Below are 19,216 nucleotides of genomic sequence, written 5' to 3' on the forward strand. Positions count from 1 at the left end.
TAACGTTGTGCTCAGGTAAGCTAAACACAAGTAACTAATAGACCAGTTGATTGGTATTGCTATTGTTAGCCATCATTCATGCTCACTGGTTGGAAAAAACACTGGTAAGAGTAACTTAAAATATTTGCATACAGGACAAGTGGTTTTAGTCAATAAATCGATGAGATGTCCACACAAAATCACTAAAACACCTTAATTTGAATGTATGATGTAAAAAGGTAATGCAACAATTGATGAGCACTTATTTAGGACAAACTATTTGGGATGTGTAGCAATGTCGTTGTAGATGTAGTTGTTTATTAAATGTTAACTTTTGGTTTACTTTTGGTTTCGTTTTTTAATTCTAAAAATGCTGCAGTGCCTTATAGATTTTTATATTGTTATTGATGATGACATAGCGGGAAATACATTTAAGATGTCAAAATGATACAATTTATTTTAAAAAGTAACGCTCAATTATGTGACAAAAAAGTAAAGTCTTCGCATAGACTTAAAATAAAAGTAGCATTTTCAATTGTATAAAATACATAATTTACCAATGATGCGTTAGGTATCGAGTTGATTCTACACGTTATGACGTTATGACATCATTAAACACGCCACCAGTTATTAGCCCGGATTTCGGGCTGATAAAAAAAACTTGAAAAACAAACGCAAAAATTGAGGAGAAGAAGATACATATCAATTTGAATGCCAAAAACAGAGTAGTATTTACATGATAAGTAATGATCGGCATGATAAGTTATCAATCAGTTTGAATCCAAAATCTGAGTAGAATTCACATGATAAGTAATGATTGACATGATAGGTAATGATTGACATGATAAGTAATTATTGACATGATACGTAATAATTGACATGATAAGTAATGATTGACATAATAAGTAATGATTGACACGACAAGTAATGATTGACATGATAAGTTATTTAACAGTCTGAATGCAAAAAAGCATATTGAATTATTGCAAATAAAATCAAAACAGTATGTGTATGTAGAAATTGTAGGCAAATTATAAGAAATGGATATTATTATAAATAGAAATCCTCATAACTGCCACAACATCCATTATTTAGTGGTATTTTCATTACCAATTATTTGAATGTTTAATTAATTGTTGAGAAGTCTCAAATATTATCGCACTGTTCATATGTTCGAATGCAACACAACGAATACAATTAACAATTATAGCTTGAACACGGTCGAATACTTCAAATGTAACTGCACATATTACAAATTATATTTTAGCAAAAGATCAAACACTCTTAAAGCCACATGCCTGTCTTTGGTGGCTGGCAACGATAATTGTATCAAATCAAATATGTAATTAGGTCTGTGCAAAACTAGTATGTATACACACCATATGTGTAGAATAAATAAATACACACTGATAAAGTATTCATGCGTTTCGCGCGTGTATATATAACTTTGCATCAAACGGAAACCTTAGGTATATTTAAATATCTTATAAAAAAAAACTGACAGATAAGCGGGATTTATTTTGGCAATTGTCGACCGTTCGATGTTTCCGCTTAGAAGAGTGCCGTGGGTATTAAAGAATACAAAGAAACACGAACCATTGGTTATTACAGCAATCATCAAAGCGTAACGTTTAGTCAATGTCATGCTCTTTTGTTATTTGTCACATAATGCGTAAAATTATCCGCTTTTTCTATCTACGTTTCAGTGACTTAATAAAATCGTAACATTTATATATGTGCGTATACTCAGACAAAAAAAAAGACAAAGCTGGGACGGTTTATATCCTTTATATTACATATTATCCTTTATATAACATATCATCTTATTTTGTTCCTTTACCAAAAATATTTATCGAACCAGCTTTCCATACGTTTATTTGTATTCAACCAATTACGCAATTTATGAAGATCAAGTATTTCACAAGAAGTAATTTCTTGACGAAACATCACTTAAAGCTTATATTCGTGTTTTAAAAGAAATGGCAACGCTAATAAATTTTCATTAAATAAGCAATGCTGAAATATCACATTATGATGATATCGGCGTGTTCAAGAACGAACCTTATCTATAATAAGGCCGGCATATTCCCTGAACGTGGTGGACGTCTTGTTCAAAGCGTCCTGTACTTCTAAGAACTTGTGCAACATGAACGTATCAAGAATTAAGAATTTCGGTCTTGCGATCTTAAATAATCTAATGTTGTTTCATAGAGTTTAAATAAGGCACATAAGACAGTCAGATAAGAGGAACAATTGTTCAGAATAATATTTATTTGTTAACGTCATGATTCGTATTACGGTAAATATCCATGTTGGCGTGTGCATTACGGACAGATGTATTCATGGACTTGGTCTTGCAAGGAGACACAAAGGGACAACATCTTTGAAATAATGAATTTTTTTTCAAAATAATTATGTCGTGTAATCGGATATAAATTTATATACGATATCACTTAAACTATAACAAAGGTATCCGTATTGTTCATTATTGCAATTATATGCTCGATATAAATTTAAGATTTTAAAGTGAGCCTAATAGTCTATTCTAACAATGAAAATGACATAATACACTACCTTCCTAATATTAATAAAACTGCGTAAATCCGACCTCCATGTTCACCCCTACTACTAATACCTATCTTCCTTGGAAAGCTTAAGACACTTGCGTCGATTGAATTAAACTGCAAAAATCTTACCTTTATTTTCACGCCTAATTCAAATGTCAATCTTCTTCCGATAGCTTAAGACACTTGCGTCGATTCAATAATAAAACGAACGAATATCTGCATTAATATAAAGCTGTGATTCACGTCATTCCCATATGTAAGTCAAGTATTTCAATCAATATAATAAGCCTTATTTTGTATTCGATCCCAAATATACCAATTCACAATTTCATGATCTGTACCTTAATGGCCAAATAGCTTAATAATTTGTATTGATTTCTTCGCTATTTGAATGCCCAAGTATTCACGTTGAATTGAAACGATTGTAAAGAAATGGTGTCGAATTTCAACGACCTAGCTTAAGTTCTATTTTGGCACAAATAACTCTGCTATGGTATAACATCGATTGGCGCAATATCGTCTGTCAAAAATGTGTTAAGTACAACAAATGAACAGACGCATATCAGAAAACGCTTATGGTCCGTAAACATTATTTCTGACATTAGATATTTGAGAGAACTTCGGTTAAGTTCGTAATCATTTAATCAAACTGTATGCATCTCCAATTTGCACATACATACTCACTAGATGGTGCGTGTGTTTACATATTTTTTCATCATATCAACTAACATATATATTATTTTGGCAACATTTAAACATAGTCAGATATAACAAAAATTATAATGGCATTCCAGCATATTTCACTAAAAATAAGATATACATGTTTTTATGTTTGGATACATCTTATTGCTACTGTGTTTTGTTTACAGGGCTCGACTCTCACTGTATAATGCAATGGACACTATATTGGTCCAGTCGGATTAGTGCCATACACTTTTATTTTTCCTTACGAACATGTTGTTTGTCCTGGTCTTAAAATGTAACTAAATATACCAATTACCACGTAACTTTGCAGTAATTGTGTTTACCAATATACATCGTTGCATGGCTCGACAAGAATAGTGTATTATCATGGAGACCCATTCAATGTTATTAAAGCAAACAAATTATGCATTATGAGTGATATTTTAAAGTCTCGGTTGTACTGCGTAGCTGTATAACAAAGCTGTTCATCTTAGCTGACCTTTGTAAGCGTGCATTACAATTAGAATAAAACGTACCGCTAGTTGGACAGAATGAAAAACAGCATGGATTTTTTTTGTGTGTTTATAAAAACAAAACCGTTCGAAATAAAAAATGTGCAATCTTATTTACATTAACAGGAAATTCAATTGACTTTCTATTGTGTGGTGTATAGGGTAAACTTAAATCCAAATATGCGTGGATTTCATTAAAAGATGTATAGTGGTGCGTTTTACTCTTGTCATCGATACAGCTTGTTTAAGTCCTTTTATATTTAGCAGATTGTTATCGCCAGAGCGTTTGTACTTTAAGGCTATGTTGACATATTAAGTTATTCCTGCCATATTGCATTATATGCACGAGTACATGTTATATCATATAAGTGTTGTCGTTAGCTTTCATGATTTTCGTTTTGAGAGAAATACTTTCAATTGTTTTCAAAATTGACCTTTAAACATGTTAAAGTAATTAAGTTGTTAACACACAGTCGTTCCAGCAGCGAAGTCATGATCTCATTTTAAATTCATTGCATTCCATCCCGCAAGGTTTTAATAAAGGTCAGTTCGCGGTCAGAAAAAAATAATCGTTATATAACCGCTATAGCTTAAACTAGGGAAACTATAGAGTTATTTGACCAGGCATATTTTAAATGATGATATTCGGCGATATTACTATGGCATGACAATACTAGATTTTTTATGTGTTTTCAACAATGTCAATTATATATTCTATCTTTTATTAATTTGATAAGAAGTATTCCACCATTTTGACCTTTTGGTGCACGATTATGATGATTTCCGATACAAATAGTAATCGCATCAAATAACAATGTCCGGCAAACCCCTAAAACAAATCTGCTCGAAGAACGCGCGTATACGTATTTCTAATATGTATAGGTGATTTATTTCCATTCTTATTTTGTATTTACGTTTTGTATCTATAGATATACGATCAATACTATCTAAACAGTATAAATGAAACATCTGGCGCAAAATCCCGTTATTGACTTGATTAAGCTAAGAACTGCGCAGAAAAAAGGCATTCGCTATCTTTGATCTTATTGATGTAACGTATATTTTTTCACCAACAAAATAAACGCAGTATATCTGTTTTAAAGATATTTATTTCTGTTTCTGAAAATACTGCGTTAAATATTGATTTTAATTTAGGTTTATGATGAGGGCATTTAGAGGCGAACATTTTAATATATGCATATGGGTAATGTTAATATATACATAGAAATTATTATATTGACAAATTTAGATTTGTTTGTTTTACCGGTTGTATATAGTTTATAAAAGTTCTCAATATGCATGTAATGTAATGCATTATATTAAAAATTTATGTTTTCATTTCATTTAAATTGGTTAACTTAATCTTCCGAACTTTTGCTAGTTTCAATTTTTATCAGCGAGTAAATAAGTATGGTCGTAATTAGTAATGTATCAGTTTTAATGGAAACGAACTATGTGTTTGTTTATTTTCATTTTTTAAATAGTATGTGTATGTATTAACAACACCCCCTAATTACTTCAACTTTAATTTTTAAAAATATGAATGCATTATTAATTGTTGACAAGTCTCAGTTTATATCTGACCGTGAAATTCAATATTTTCTAATGCAATACAATGAAAAAATGTTTGCAACCATTACATGGACACGGTCGACCACCTTCTAGTATAACTTCTAATATTTCAGAAAAACATAACGCATGACTCAACAAACAGAATTTATAATAGAATCGAAATAATAATAAATAAAATCACTTACTTATTTGTTCAAACTTGCTGATCGTAACTGTCCCTTGAAGTCTTGAGGGAAATCGAAAGTAAGTGGATTGTACGGGGATTTCCAGTTGTTAAGGCAATGTGTATACATCGGTCGATAGTGACTAAGTGACGTCATGGTAGGTTTACAATACCTGTTACGAGCCGATAACTTAAACGCGAATATCATACGATATCGATAAAGAAGGAAAGCGCATACAATATGATCAAATCAATGAACTGCAGACGGGTTACGGTTTCTATACAATCAATTTGAATTGTTGTTGAAAACATTGCAAAGTTGTCAAACATCTGTACATCATAATACGTATCGGAAAACAAAATAATACATTATCGATCCTATCTATGGTTCGTGTAAAATTATGACTAATATATAAGTTGTTATGTAACGTGTAAACCATGTATTCGCAAACTCATGGAGCTGGTCCCATCTCACTTATGTCATGATAAGGGACGACACCTTCCGCCTTTACTGTAATTTCACAAAGAAGGGACGTGCATGTGCGTTAAATGTCATCCCAGATTAGATTGTGCCGTTGTATAGGCTAATCTGGACGACACTTTCCGCTTTGTGGATTTTTTCGGTTAAAGGAAGTCTTTTCTTAGCTTTACGCTTAAAGTGCCATCCCGTATTTTCCTGTTTGCACTGCACAGGCTTATCTAGAACGACACTTTACGCTCATTTATTAAGTCAAGTTTTCTCAGAGCGCGGCTAATGTACTATTGATGTATTATTGGAAGATTGTAATGGCGATACCCCTTACTCGTGTTCAAGGGATGGTCCTTCCACACCCACAGGGCTGCCTCCAGCCCCTCATCGAGGTGTCAGCGAAGTCAAACCAACAGTCGGTCTCGTCAAAGGTACATTTTCCCGTTAAAATTATTCTTTCTATAAATGAGCCGCTTTCTGGAAAACTAGGTTTAATGAATGTGCATGTGCGGACTGCACAAGCTAATCTGGGACGACGCTTTACGCTTCTATTTCTTCTTTACGAAAATCAAGTGAAGGCGGAAAGCGTCGTAACTGATCAGAATGTGCGAAACGTTGTAGTTATAATTGTACATGATATATGATATGATAGAATATTTCAATACTATTCAGTTCAATAACAATCTTGCAATTTAAACCGAAGAAAAGTATGCACATATCTAGATGTAAGAGATTGTCACTCTACAATACACATACACGCACATGTTGCTGTAAAATTAATTATTTTCGTCTGCTTGAAGTTTCGAGTTTTTCTGTTCTACTTTTTCTTGGACGCGTTAATTCGGGGATCTGTCAGTTCACATGTTCATTATAACCCAAGAATATATACAGTTCACATGTTCATATCAACCGATTGATATATACATTTCGCATGTTAATCACAACCCATGAATATGTACAGTTCATATAATCATTACAACCGATGAATATATACATTTCACATGTTCATCACAACCGATGAATATGTACATTTTGCAGGTTTATTACAACCCATTAATATATGCATTACAATAAAATTGATACATGTGCATATATTTGTTTAATAAGAATCTTTAGTTGCCATCAATTGCCAGCAACTTTATTGAATCTATATTATTTAGCCGAGGTTGGTGTAATTTGGTCGTTGTTGCTCCCACTGGTAGTGAAAAATTATAATTGTGTGTTTAAAAAATAAGTTGTGGTCACGATCTTCAGGGAAAACATCTGCAAAATGAAAATACTACAAGACGTTATACTTTTAAATGTAAGTTAAATGAGTTTTCCTGAATTCGTTTTCGCAAATAAGCTTGCAACTTTAGGGCTGCAGACCGAAATGAAATGTGATGGTAAGTACGCTATTCGCATATTACAAAAAATATATTAAACAAACTACCAAAGGCAGCAATCCGGCTGCAAAATACATGCGTCGTATTCTGTGAAAACTTATATGAATGCTTGTGAGTAAAGCGTCGTCACACATTATCCGGTGTAGTCCGCTCAGGCTAATTAGAGATGACACATTCCATCGTATGGTATTTTTCGTTTTAAGCAAGTGTAGTATTTAAAATTTAGCGACAATCCTGTTAAAGCGATGAACTGCTGTATTTTCTTATAAAATAGACCTCCTTTAAATTCTATCAAAGTGAAGAGTTTCGTCACTGATTAGCCTGTGCGTACTGCACATGCAAATCCAGGATAACACTTTATGCACATGCAATAAGCACAGATTTCCCAGAACGCGGCACATATTTAAACGAAAGTGTGTTCTGTTATTCAAAACTGAGCCTTTTATTGTAGGCAATACTTTTTATCGTTTCAGCGCATAAATTAATATTGAAATACTTGATAATACCACTTAATGCTTCCAACATATGCCAGTATGCAAACAAGTATTTGCAAAAGTAAGCCACTTTTAATTGCTCATTGAAAATCAAGGTCGACACTTGCAACTAAACTAAAGTTTTGTTACGAAGAGGATCATGTCAACCTAAAATACCACAAACACGGACAGTTTCGTCACGGATTAGCCTGTACAGACTCACATGAATTAAGCAAAGTTTTCTCAGAGCCTAAATTATCGCACGTTTTTTTAAAATAAGAGGAGCTCATGATATTTAAGACACAACCCACATCCCATGACGCCATCCCTGAAAACACGTTGCATATATGCTACTTTTGACGAGCACTTCAGCTCGGTTACTCGGATATTGTATGTGAACAATTTTGAGGAAAATATGAGTCTCGCTTGGACAAACTGGTCATACTGCATGTGAGTAATGTTTCGTCCCGGAGTAGCCTATGCAGCCTGTATAGGTGAATCAGGGACGACACTTTTGTCCGCCTTTTTTGGAATTGTGTGTTTAAAGGAAGTCACTTCTGAGCAAACATTAAGTTTGAAAAGAAAGTGTCGTACCAGATTAGCTTGTATGAATTACACTTGCATATGCATTCAGCCATGTTTACAGAAAACGAGGCCCATACATTCTATAGTGAAAAAAAGAGACAAACAAAACGCTATAATTATGTTAAATCTTATTGGACGGACAATTGTACTGCATTGCGGTCAGACGGATAAAAATCAACTTAATGCCTCCCGCTTTATAGGGGCATAACACTCAAAAATAAGCCCCGCTCTGGGAAAACGGGACTTCGTGCATTTGCATTAAGTGTCCTCAAAAATTGACCTGTGCACTGAGCTGGAATTTCACTTAGAAAAAAGCATCATTTAAACACAAAAAACATCAACGCAAAAAGTGTCGTTACTCATTAGCTTTGCAAACTGCAGAGGCTAATATGAGACGACACTTTATTCACATGCATTAAGCCCCGTTTTCCCATAGCGCAACTCATATCAAAATTAGTTTTCAACAGTTTGGTGTACGGGGCACTTTCATTCCAGTTCGAAGATCATGTAAACACATCGAACCTTCTGTTGCTATCACCACTTTCGAATTTTAGTTTCGTACGGATTTCATCGAACAACATTTCATACCAACCTCCGTTAGCAATATGTATGATACAATGTGATAATTAACAGTTTTATGAAAGTTTCTTTTCTTTATTACTCTTCGTTAATTGCATGCAGCGCCATATATGCTGTAAAACACAGGTGGTTGAGTTTTTATTTTTGTCATAAAACTAGTCGTTATTGTTCACGAATGCGTGGAAATTATACACCTTGGACCAACGCCATGGTTGAATTCAAACACATAAAAAATACATTGTTTATTGACCGATATAAAAAAATTATATCGGAAAGAAAAGTGTTCTTTTTTCACATGTTACTACTACCACTGAATCCGAGAAGAAGCAATAATTGAGTAGCGTTCTTGGAAAAGCGGGCTTAAAGCATGTTTGTAAAGTGACGTTCCATATTACGCCGTGCAGTCCGCACAATCTAATCAGGGACGACACTTTCCGACGGTATGAGATTTTTCGTTTTAAGCAAGTTCATACTTAGCGTAAATCCTTCAAAGGAGATGATCTCTTTATTTTTTTATAGAGTGTCTTCGTGTGTCGTATAAACAGATATCGTTACCGGAAATTTAAATGGAAAATGTTGTGCAACAAAAAACATAAAATAAGAACGTTTTATATCTCATTAGATCTATGTTACAATACGTTATCTAGGGTTGAAATTTAGGGTATTGCTATAAGGAACACGTATTTAACTTTATTTAACGAAATAGTTTGCAAAATATTGGTTGATTTTGAGTATGAATGTTACGTTAACATTCCGGCCAAGTTTCACTAAGACTCAGTCCAAAATTAGCATATAGAGTAGTCACATGATTTGATTTGGTAGCTTTGGGTTTAGACCCTAGTGACCCACTTGTTTGCTTGCCAAAGATACTCTCAAGATAGATATTTTGACAAATTTTAAAAAAATGAGTCATAAATTTGGCCCCTAGAGTTGTTAGTAAGTTTTTTTTTAGCATTGCAATGATCCAACTCGCCAAACAAATTATACAGATAAACAATATGACCAAGTTTCATCAGAATTTTTACGCACTTGACCACGATTTGAAATTGGCCTATGCAGTATAAAGATATAGTGATATAGTTCATGTACCGTCAATATTTAGAAATACATGTTGGCTTCTAGTGAAGACACACGTTTGTTTTTAAATAACAGTTGACCATGTGACCTAGGTTTTGTATGCATATAACCCAGATTCAAATCCGGCCTAGATATTGTCAAGACAAACATTCTTGCAACAAGATTGGATTGACAATGTTCTTAACAAACTAAACGTTTGCGACGCTCAGCAAATGACGCACGACATATATATCATATATATATACGACATACATATACTAGTATACGACGAACAACATACTACATAGGTCGACAAGACTAATTTATCCCTTTATTCAGCATACACCGATAATTTCAGTATGATCAGATACTGTCAATATAGTCACTATCTACCACAACATATCGTAAATCACAAGTGGCAGACGAAGGAGCTGGTCATTTAACTCAATTTATGAGGAATATTTTGTTTGTTGTATTGAGCAGTCCTGTCACGGTGTTATTTAACGCCAAAATAATCAGATCAGTTTGTGTCGAGGCTGCAATAAATGAGACGGATTGCGGTGGTCGAAAAATTGTTTATGACTTAGGTCTTTGACTTCCAAAATTAACGACATTGATTAAAGTCTTACTTTCAAAAAGTATAAAGTATGAAATAGTGTTTCATCGACACTCCATGTATTCGGACCATTCTTTTAAATAAACATGTGCAAAAATACCAGTGATGAAAAAGCACCATTGTACCTTCTATCGGTCGAGGCAATGTCGCAATGCCTCAACCTCACAATACAGTATTCGAAAGAAGTTTTTTTCCTCAACAAACATACACAAATCTAATGTAAAACTATGTCCAAGATAGCGGGATAATAGTTAATATGAACATTTGTTAGGGGCAGATGGGCTGATTTTCAAACAGATACAAGTGGCTAACATTTAAGTATTTTGCACAAATGCTTGTCAGAATTTTTTGAATACTTTATTGTATCCACGGTCTAACATTTCTGGTCTCTGCTGTAAAAAAGAAGTAATTACCAACATTCTGAAAATATTTCAGTTATTATAGACGTCATACCAAATGTAATTTCACTTTAGCTGGAATGCACGTTTTACATTTATCGATGTTACATGATGATAAATTATCAAAACTCATGCATTTAGAGTATATTTTTATTAAAACGCTACATTTATATCATGTGAAAATTGTTCTGTTATTTTTCAGTCGAACACAAAAGCATACACGATGTGAAACGTAAATCTGTAAATGACATCCTTTAACATTTGACATTTTGATTATTTATGGTGCGTTATTTTTTGCTAACCCAGTCAATTTGCTTCATCTGTATATACCTTCGTGGCATTAAAACAGAAACAACACATGTACCCCAATTGCTTATGTGATGAGTACTTTGATAACAATTTAAGAAAATCCATGTCAAGGAAGATATATTTACCGTTGCGCTATAATGGTAATAACGAACAAAAGACATTGTATTTAACTAGCCTAAACGTCTATCATCCTTGCGTATATTCAATGTTATCTCAAGAATCAGGAAGATTTTATAATTGCCTTTAGACAATCAAGTCGCATTCTGAACTACGGTACACCTGTGTTTGACTAAACGCAAACATGAAATATTGTATCGCCAAAACTGAGGAAATTAACTAACATGGCTGTAACTAATTGTGCAAACATGTGGGTATAAGCAAACAAATCTAGGCATGTAATATGAGTAAGATGTACCTGAACAAAGGGTTCAACACTAACCACAGACGCCAGACTTGTATGATAGTTGCTTCCAACATGCTATATTGCGTGGTGATTCGCACATTGTTGCACTTCTTTACAAGTCATGGTCTTACCCCAGGGCTTGATTTTAACTGTTTGGCCACTTAATTTTTTGTTGCGATTGACTAATGACTAACTCTCAAAACCGCCATTTCTACAAGCAATTTCAGTAAGTAGAAGCGAAATAATCTGAATTTGTCTTTAAAATCTTTTTGGTCAAATTTGTTTTCAAAACTTGTTTATACTGTAATTAACAGTAATTTTAGTGTATACTTTTGTAAAAACATCAATAACGAACGATTAAACTGTTGTGTTTTGTTATACGTATTTAGATAATAGTTACAACTTGATTCAAAATTTAAATTGGACTAACTTCGTGCATCACCTGAAATCAAATCATGCAAAGCCACGTTATAACATACAGCTCATGTTATTCTTACAAATGTTTTAAAACCTAGTGAATGCATATTTAATATATCTTTCTTTTAAGGCACGGTAAACTGCGGGATGGCAGTAACTCAATGAAGTCAAGGAACTCACTAAACACCGACCAGCCGTCTGCTCATTTATACCCCGTCACTAGTAACCATGTGTCGAACGATTAAGTATCCGTCAATACTTAGCACTAGAATATTGTTACGTTATAATCCTAGCATCGACCCATTTAACTTCGAATCGCTTGTGTGTGATATTTCGCGTAAGTGATATACTTTTTTTCGACTTTGCTTGTGATTTTGTGTAGTTGTCTCTTGATATAATCGATACAAACAAACACAAATCAGAGCATAAGATGAAAATATACTTGTCATATTATAATGATTTATACACCCTATTATAATTAAAGTATCAAAATGTAAATGACGTATCGTATCAAACTTCCAAGCAGCATGACAGTACTTAACGATTATATTTGAAACGCTGTTGCAGTATGCACTGTTTCCAAGCTTTATTTGCCGTATTACAAGAACACATGTAACATGAGGCAGGATATGCACTATGTGTATGCTCATCACTAAGTAATTTCAAACCACTGTTCATATTGTCTGATGTGTTCTGTTCTGATATTAATAACCTATTGATGTTCGTTTTCCAGATGCATTCATTAGCAATTAAATATTTTTACAAAACGTGTTCGGTATTGAGAAACACAGATAATAAATAAAATTGAGCGACAATTGATTAATTTGCAATATTTTCCAGAAAAGGTATTATTTGAATCGAACAAAGGGGACCATTCTGGCACAATATCAATATTATATATATCAAACAAAAGCACTACAAGTTCACTATTAATAATTTTAGTCACATAAAAATAGTTCAATACATATGCATAGTTTTTTATGAAATAGAATATCTCTATTGTGAATGTAACCGAACTCATTCAATAACGACGTTGATTATATTAAGGTTAAATACCTACAAGAAAGTCATATATGGTTTTCAGATAGTATTATCTAGTGAACATGAAAATAAACCGCAACATTCAACGTGTATTTTTGTTATTTCAACACAGTTGCAGATTTTACCGTTTTGTTATATTAGTAAACGTTCAAATGTTTTATACTTATGAAACGTAGAATAATAGAATACCTTACTAGCATTAAATTAACTGCGTAAATCTTACCTAAAGTTTCCCTGCAAACACAACGTTCAGTCTTCTTAAGATAGCTACATTGGAGTTGATTAAACAATAAAAAGAACACATAAACGTCAGGATATAAAGCAGCGATTCACGTATCTCTACAGTATTAACAACACATTTAAATTCATACTTCAAATATAATCACCAGTGCTTTAACTTTAGCATTCAATTCAAAATATACCAATACACAATTTACTGAACTTAAACTAAATGGTCTGATGATTTCTATTGATATTTTGGTATTTGTATACGCACACATTAACATGAAAGGATTGTACAGAAAAGAAATGGTGTCACATTTCAACGCCCTAAATATAGCTCTGTTTTAGCACAAAACAAACGTAATCGGATATCGGTAGACTCTCGATTAAATCATTTATTTTTGGTTATACTTAAGAGAAGAGCTATACATTACCAATTATTGATATTATCAGTCCCCGACTCTTCGTTCACATGGTTTTCATATTAAATTAAATATGGACCTTTTTTTACATGTTCTTATTTCATAACATATTGATTGCATGTCATTCTTTTGCTCACAAGGGTTGCAGACTATCTTTTGTTTTATTTAAGACCGAAGTGTTTTTAATTCTTCATTTTAACGAAACGTTTGCAAATTCAAATGATTACCGAGCCGCATCTTATGAGATTATTGAGTCGCGTTCTGGGAAAACTGGGCTTAATTCATGTGCGCAAAGTGGCATCGCAGGTTACCCTGTGAAGTCTGCACATGCTTATAGGGAACGACACTTTCCATCAAGAGTGGATCTTTGTTAAGAAGAAACAACTCTTATAAAAAAATGCATAACAGCGTTAAGTGTCGTCCCTGTGCGGTGTGCGAAGGCTCATAGGCGACGACACTGTACACACATGCATTAAGCCCCGTTTTCTACGGCGCGGCTCATGTGATAAAGATGGGTCTCGTTTTTTAAAGAATTTCATTCCAGTGAACAATTTAAACCCTTCAGTTTTGAGTACTTATAAATGATGAACATAACGTTGTTGTTGTGTTTTAAACGGTTGTTTTGTGGACCTCTTCTATCAAAACAAATAACATGATATATTTCTGTACGGAAGGCGTGCACAAGCATTTGGTTCACAACTAACATTGCAAAGAAGCCAGAAATTGTAAATCATAAAACCTCCAAAGTTGTAGGTTTTTTTCAAAATCTGAAGATTTTAATATAGAAAAAAATATGGAAGTTTTCATTTATAAAAAATCACGATTTGTGTATATATAGCTGTACTCTAAACCGAAGCCGAATATCTATGTCTCTTCGTTGGAAGGAGGGCGTGGTCAGTAATTCGTGGCCATGTGGTCCGTCGTAAGGGTTGAATTAAGAAACAAGTCAATATGTGTGTGTATATATATATAGTTATATACAATTATAGAGGTCATAAATGTATATATTTACAATATTTATATTATTGATATTAAACTTGTTACGACATTCGATGTCCAGATAATACTGAATCAATACTTTAAATTAAGTGTCGATCCGGAGTTAATACTATGGATAAAAACTTCTTACGAATTGTATTGATAATATTGAGGATCCGATTATATCCATTACTAATAACCGTATGAAAACTTAATTTTTCCCGACAAAAATTAACAAAAAATTCTTAAAGGTTCAGACAAAAAAGATCGAAACAACTATACACTCATATTCGAGAAACATGATGCAAATTAAACAAATTTTGCAATAAAACAGCATTTACTTATTGCAAATCAAGTTGCCGTCACAGCATTATTTCCGGTCTTGAAGATTCAGATCGTTAAATGGTGGCTGCATACCATTGATTCTGGTGAATTGTCACTATTCCTTGATCGCTGAACCTAATTCATATCAGCCTCGTAATGGGGAAAGTGAGCGTAATGAATGTGCGAAATGTACACAGGCTAATCTGGGACGACATTTTACCCATCAACTTGATTTTCGCTTAGAAGAGACTTCCTTTAAACAAAAAATACCATAAAAGCGGCCTCTATTTATTAATATTAACCACATTGCTTCCTATCTTAGAAATTCAATGCCGGATCTTTTAACAGATGACTCCGTCAAAGTAATACACATATTTCATCAGCAAACAAATGAGCGCCTAAATGTGCAAACAATTCCACAAAAGCGCAGTGTGTCGTCCCAGAGGAGCCTCTGCAGTCTGCACAGGCTAATCAGGGACGACACTTTCCGCCTAAACTGAAAGAAGAGACTTGCATGTGCGTAACGTATCAGCTTGTTCCTTTTGTATAGGCTCATCTGGACGAAACTACCCGCTTTTGTGGAATGTGTCATTAAAATGGAAGTATTTTCTTAGAAAAATTCAAATTAACGCTTAAAGTGCCCACCATTATTTGCATGTTCGAACTGCACAGGCTTATCTGGAACGACACTTAATGCACATTCATAAAGTCCCGTATTCTCAGAACGCGACTAATATAATATTGCTGTATTATTGGAAGACTGTGCCAGCGATGCCTCCTACCCGTGTTCTTGGGATGGTCCTTCCCAACCCACGGGACTGCCCCCTACCCCCTTATCGAGGGGTCAACGAAGTCAAAGCAACAGCCGGTCTCGTCAACGGTAAATTGACGCTGGGAAGGAACGCAATCTGCGCGCAATCGATCTCTGGATATCCCGTCAAAATCACACTTTTTATAAATGAGTCGCGTTCTGGAAAACAGGGTTTTATCAATGTGTCTGTGCGGACTGCACATACTGATATGGAACGACACTTTACACTTCTATTATTTTTTTCGTTTAAATGAGGCCTCTACTGAACGAAAACTAGACGGTTTACATTTAAATTTAAATAAATCCTGATTTCTTTTTGGTGCAAAGCAGATTGCAACCATAGAGCTTCAGACCGAAGTGATTTATCCATGGTGAATACGGTATTCGCTTATTAAAAAAAAGGGTTAAGTAATGCAGCATTCCGACTGAAATATGAATGAACCGCGCTCTGTGAAAACGGGTTTTAATGCACGTGAGTAAAGCGTCGTCCCAGTCTTTGCAGGGACGATCCGCGTGTATGGTATGTTTCGTTTAAAGCAAGTATCAATCCCGTTTAGGTGATGATCTCTGTATTTTCTTATAGAAAAAAAAACCCTTCTTTATTCGACAATGCCATAGAAGCGGACAGTTTCGTCCCGAAATAGCCTGTGCGTACTGCACATGCAAATCCAGGAAACCGCTTTACGCCCATAAAATAAGCCCAGTTTTCCCAGAACGCGGCACATATTTAAACGAAAGTGTGTTTTGTTCTACAAAACTGTGCCTTTTATTGTGGGCAATTCTTTCTGATCGTTTAAGAATAAACAATTTAGTATAGTTTAGTTTTATTTTGGCACTGATTCACATATTATGATTAGATACAAACATATAGATACATACTAACAAATACGGATGCAAGACTAGTTAAGTAATACATGGCATAATATAACAAATACGAGTTCAAATAAATAAATATTACCATGAAATGCTAACCATTACCAGGGATAACACAAAAAGTGAAAATGATTTCACTTATTTCCATGGTGGTCCCTGACAATACCACTAAATAATATCTGCATATATCATTATGCAACAAAAGTATATTACATTATCTGCAAAAGTAAGCCATGTTTAAATCCTGATTGAATATCAATATCTACACTATCCGCCGAAACTTAAGTTTTTCTACGAAGAGACTTCCTGTAAACCTAAAATACCTTAAACAGAGGACTGTTTCGTCACTGACTAGCCTGTGGGGACTCACAGGCTAATCTGCGACGACACTAACTGCACCGGAATAAAGCCCATTTTTATCGCGCAGTTGCAAATGTGATGAGTTCCGATATTTAAGACAAAACCCACATCCGATTAATCCATCCCTGAAAACACGTTGCATTTATGTTACTTGGTATGATCATTTCAACTTGGGTTATCGGATATTATCTTTGAGGACTATATGAGACTCGTTCTGGTAAAACTGGGCTTAATTGATTGATTCGTCCCGGAGTAGCCTATGCAGCCGGCACAGGTTGATCAGGGACGACACTCTCCGACGTTATTGATTGTTTTGCTTAAAGGAAGTCACTTCTGAGCGAACATTCAGTTTAAAAGGAAAGTTTCGTACCATATTAGCTTGTACGAACTGCAAATGCATAAAGTCAAGTTTTCCCGAAAACGAGTCTCATATATTATATAGTGCATACAAGAGACAGACAAACGAGTCTCATATATTATATAGTGCATACAAGAGACAGACACAGCGCCATAATCTGTCAAATCAGGTGGGAAGGACCCATTGTACGGCCGGGCGGTCAAACGGATACGTACTACGTAATGCCTCCCGCTTTAAAGGGGCATAAACATTCAAAATAAGCTGCGCTCTGGGAAAACAGGACTTAATGAACGTGCGTGGAATGTGATCAAAGATTGCCCTGTGCATTCAGCTGGAATTTCACATAAAACAGACTTAATTTAAACAAAAAATACCATTAACGCGGAAAGTGACACTTTGCTCATAAGCATTAAGCACCGATTTCCCTGAGCGCGACAAATATCAATAGAAGTTCAACAGTGTGGTGTACTCTTCATTCCAGTTAGAAGATCACCGAAACACATCGTACCTACTGTTGCTAATACCACTTTCGAATTCACGTCCCTGACGGATTTCATCACTCAAAACTCCCTCCAACCCCCGTTAGCAATATTTATAATAGCATGTGTTATACAACAGTTGTATGTGAGCTATCAAGTTGTTCTGTATAACTATTCGTTCATTTCATGCAGCGCCATTATACGCTGTAAAACACACGTTGTTGATGTTGTTTTTATTATTTTCATAAAATGAGCCATCATTTTTCAAGCATGTGTGGCAATTAAACATCTGATACTAACGCCATGGTTTTATTCTTACGCATAAGTCCGTTTTCAATTGACCGATTGACAACACGATATCGGAAGGAAAATGCAAACATCTTTGGCATTTCCTTTCTTCACGTGTAACTAGTACCACTGAATGTGTGTCCGAGTAGAAGTACGTAAGGAGAACGAATGCTTCATCGAAAGTTCAAATAACAATAACTACAATACGTGATAGGTTCAAATAAAAATACCTACAGTACGTACTAGTTTGTGTCCACACTCTTCCGCAGTAGTTTTACGTTACTCATACAACAATTGCGACCTTTTGACGCAGGTTTAATTGGGATTGAAGTTGATATTTATCAATCACCTAAAGTCCTGTGGTCGTTTTAGTTCTTTTATGATTTGTGTATAAACGTATTCGAATTATTTTTAAGTCCATGACGTATACATAATAAATTCCAAACTAGCGTACCGTGCTTGTAGTCGAACCAGTGTCACATACGTCCGTTGCAATGAACTTGATGGTCTTATTTTAAATACATTTATAAATAATTGGCTCCCTTTTTAAGCAAAAGTCTGGGCTGATAAAACTAATCTGGCCGTGCTCTTGAAAAACGGGTTAAAATGCATATGCATGAAGTGTCGTACCAGATTAGCCTGTGCAGTCCTCACAGGCGTATCAGGGTAGACTATTTCGGCAATGAGTTTCGTTTAAAAGACCTTTCCTTTAAACGACAGAAATCATAGAAGCGGAAAGTATCGTGCTTGATAAGGCTGTGCGGACTTGTATAACAACCTTAAACAAGTCCACAACTCGACCACTATCACGCACATTTTAATACTCGAAATTTAAGACAACAAAAGAAAATTATATTGCTTCAACGATATTCGATATAGTAAATGGTCGCTGA

At 34.4% G+C, this 19,216-nt stretch overlaps 1 protein-coding gene across 4 annotated transcripts in view; it reads right to left on the bottom strand.

Annotated features, from left to right (window-relative positions):
- Nucleotides 1–19,216, bottom strand: part of LOC127850667 (uncharacterized) — a 61,645-nt gene that overhangs the window by 13,814 nt on the left and 28,615 nt on the right. Inside the window, exon 1 of one of the 4 annotated variants that reach the window (XM_052383844.1) lies at nucleotides 5,500–5,572. The exons of the other annotated variants lie outside the window; for them this stretch is intronic. The gene's annotated coding sequence lies outside the window, so the exon portion shown is untranslated. Of the gene's footprint in view, nucleotides 1–5,499; nucleotides 5,573–19,216 lie in introns of those variants that run through there. 4 annotated transcript variants of the gene reach the window in all.

Source organism: Dreissena polymorpha, chromosome 11 (genome assembly GCF_020536995.1).
Source record: "Dreissena polymorpha isolate Duluth1 chromosome 11, UMN_Dpol_1.0, whole genome shotgun sequence".
Classification (NCBI taxonomy): domain Eukaryota; kingdom Metazoa; phylum Mollusca; class Bivalvia; order Myida; family Dreissenidae; genus Dreissena; species Dreissena polymorpha.